This window comes from Melitaea cinxia, chromosome 9 (assembly GCF_905220565.1).
Source record: "Melitaea cinxia chromosome 9, ilMelCinx1.1, whole genome shotgun sequence".
In the NCBI taxonomy this organism is placed as follows: Eukaryota; Metazoa; Arthropoda; class Insecta; order Lepidoptera; family Nymphalidae; genus Melitaea; species Melitaea cinxia.
The window spans coordinates 15,175,292-15,178,696 of record NC_059402.1 but is presented as its reverse complement, the minus strand read 5'-3'; positions in this window follow the sequence as shown (position 1 = coordinate 15,178,696).

Here is a 3,405-nt window from a genome sequence, read left to right as displayed (position 1 = left end):
ATACTAGCTATACCCGTGCGAATAATTTGCACTAATTAAGTATAATAATTATCAGTTTACAAAATTACAAAAAAAAAGTATTTATACGTGAGTTGAATTGAAATTGAACAAAAAATTTACCGACTGTCAATCATGTTGACGTTGTTTCCAAATTAAAGCTGTCATATATGTATATAATTTTATAATTCATTAATTTAGAAAAAAAAGCAATAACAATTTTTTTGTTGTTGTTACCGGTAAAGCAAACAATTATTTATAAAATGATACATAATTTATGTGGAATAATTGTGGTAAAGTTTTAAATATTTTAAACCTTAGCTTATTAATATAGGTATATGATTTAGTATTTTTTTACATAATATACATGTAGCTAGGATTTTGAATCAATAGATAAATAGTCACTAAAAGAAAAAAAAATGGTCTTATATAACAAAAAATTATTCCAAACATCTGTACGATATAATAAACGAATACAAGCTTTCATAAATATATGCGACATTCGTAAGGAAATTACTGAAAGGGACACATATATGTAATTGAGTTAGTAAAATATGACGCAGTGTGTATTATTTATCGAGTTTGTAAAAAAGGCTGTATCGTCCCGTCTGGCTGAGTGATTGGGGTAGGATGTTATGGGTATATTTATATCTTTCGCAACAGACGTTTCTGTGTATTTTTTTTTTGAATATCATAATGAGATATTGACGGAATTTGATGCGTTTTTATTTTATGGAAAAGGATGTCTTATACTTGTAGTATTAGCCTATACGTACCTCAGTATGTTTTTTTTGGCTAGATGAAATGATGAAAATGATAAAAAGATGCTACAATACTTATAACGATTTTGGTTCTTCTCATGTATTCTTGAAGTCAAACTTGAAGGCTAAATCATAACACAAATATTACATTTATTATTATTATTACGTATTGTAATACCAAAATGTAAAAATATGAACGTTTTCATAAGTTAAAATTTTACTCAGTGTACGAAAGAATCGCGAAGTCATCGTCACGTACAATGACACCATTGTTTTGACAATGCTTTAAAAATACAACCCTAAAACAACCCAATTCGAAACAAAACAAAAGGCCGTGACGTGTACCTACTTAGCGATGCGCTCCAGATTACGGCCGGGCTATAAATAAGGGCAGTGGGTCCCAAGTGTTTATAAATTTACTGAGGAAAATTTGTTCACACTACTTCTTCCATAAACTTTTATATGAGTTTTAACAGTGTATCTAAGCTCTGGGAACAGGAGTGCAAGTTTGGGGGGGGGGGGGGGGGGAGACGTCGAGAGTCGTAAAACTATTTTAAGACTATTCTTCTCAAAGTTGTTAACTTTTGGTTTTGATATTACTCCAAATATATGGATGTCATTAAAGTTTTTATAATATATCAATTTAAAATATCTATTTAATAATAACTACATAATTACAACGCGTTAGCACAACGGTCACATCGATGTATTGTGGTTTTGCGTCAGCAGTTGCGGGTTCGTTCCCCGCACACAGCATACATTAGTATTGGCCATACAGATGTTTGCCGTGGTCTGGGTGCTTATGCTTGTGTATTGTGTGTGTTTGTAGACTACCGACACAGGAATAAATCTTAGTGTGGGCCGTTGAGTGTGAGGCGTTATTTATTTATTTAATCGAGAAAGTGCAGTGAATATAAGGAAAAGTCAACGTTCGTTCGTTCAGTTCTTGATTTTTAAGTAAATATTCATCTCTTTTGTTTTAAGATTATCACAAAATAAACAATAACCTAAATAATAAATATGGTTATTGTTTATCATACGATTTTTTTATAAGATAATTAAAAATTCACTTGCTCGACGAATTTTGAAGATCTGTTTTTTTTTTTGTAATTTTTATTGTTATAACTAGATCTATTTATTTTTCATAATAAAAATGTTTCTAAGGAGAACGTGTTAGAGTACTTGACATGATAAAGCTTTGACTAGTTTTGTTATGGGATTAAATTGAGTGGAATGATTAAAAAGGCTAAAATAAAAACCAAAAGTTATATCAATGTAACAAAAATGTTATTCATTGACGTGTGGTAAGTTAAAAAATAACGTCAATAAGCTATCTAAACTTCTTATTTATACAAAAAAAAAAAAAAAAAAACGTAATTTAAAACTATTTCGATTAAAAAATTGTTTTATGCGATAGTCCTTTATTGAGAAAGGCTTTAATCAGCCAATCCGCTTTATCCGCCTATACGCTTCATTGGAGCAGCGTGACGGCTTAAGCATCATTACTTATCCTTAATACCTCACGTGGTAGGACTTTTATAGGCTGTCATTAAAAAATATAGGCCTTAAAATATCGCTCTTAATTTAGAAATGTATAGTAAAATAGTTACGTTCGTAATATTTGACAATCATATCGAAATTCAATGACGGTAAAACCATTAGTGAAAAAGATTGTTCTGATAATATTTGTATTTCTTTAAATTTTTAAAGGTTCTAGGATTGAGTAAAAACCTTATTTAGTTAAATGTAATTTCGTTATTTGTAAGGTAAAGGTATTGTTGGATGTGTATAACTTGGTGAAGTCAAAAAGAACAACATAACAAATCGTTCACATGGCCTACAAGGAAAGTAGGTATTGCTTTTAAAAGATGTCGTAATCTTGATCGTACCTATAAATCTCCTTCGTATTTTCTCATATGTGTTACTGGTGTATTCTATTATGCTATTTATGTACAAATGAATTAAATTAACTAAAAATATTTCGATTAAATTATTTTTTTAATAATTAAATTAATTTTTAAAATCATACTAATTGTAAAAGTGATAAATATACATAACCGGTACAAACTGTTGTCCCTATGTACAGGAATGATAAACATTTAAAATATTCCCGTCACGTGAGGCGGCCGGAAGTGAATTATTGCGTAACGCGATGTTATATTAACGTACGTTTTCAGAAATTATATTTTCGTTTGAACGTTTCGTTTTGTACTAACGGAATGGGAAAGTCAAAATGCGTGAAACCTTAAAAATTGTCTCGTAACGGCGAGCGTTGTTATTCTTTTCTAGCATTTAAGTTCCTCAGTTAAGAAAATCAATCAAACATTTGTATTATTTAGTTTAAATTACCTTTTAAACTTATATATGCATCATATCCTTGTTAAGCTTAGAAGAAACCTGTTTTTTTTTTAGTACCAATATCTACCGTTCTATTATTAATTAGGTTTAGAACAATATAGAATAAGTTAGCAGTTATTTTAGTTACGATAGTTCAACAACGTTTCATGCAACGAACCGCTTAATTTGTTTCAGGAAATCGCAGCCATACTCATCAGCTTTGATAAACACAGTGAATGGCAGTCCAAAGAAGTCAAAATACGGTAAGTCTAAACTATTAATTTCTTACATTTTAGTTCGGTATCTCACA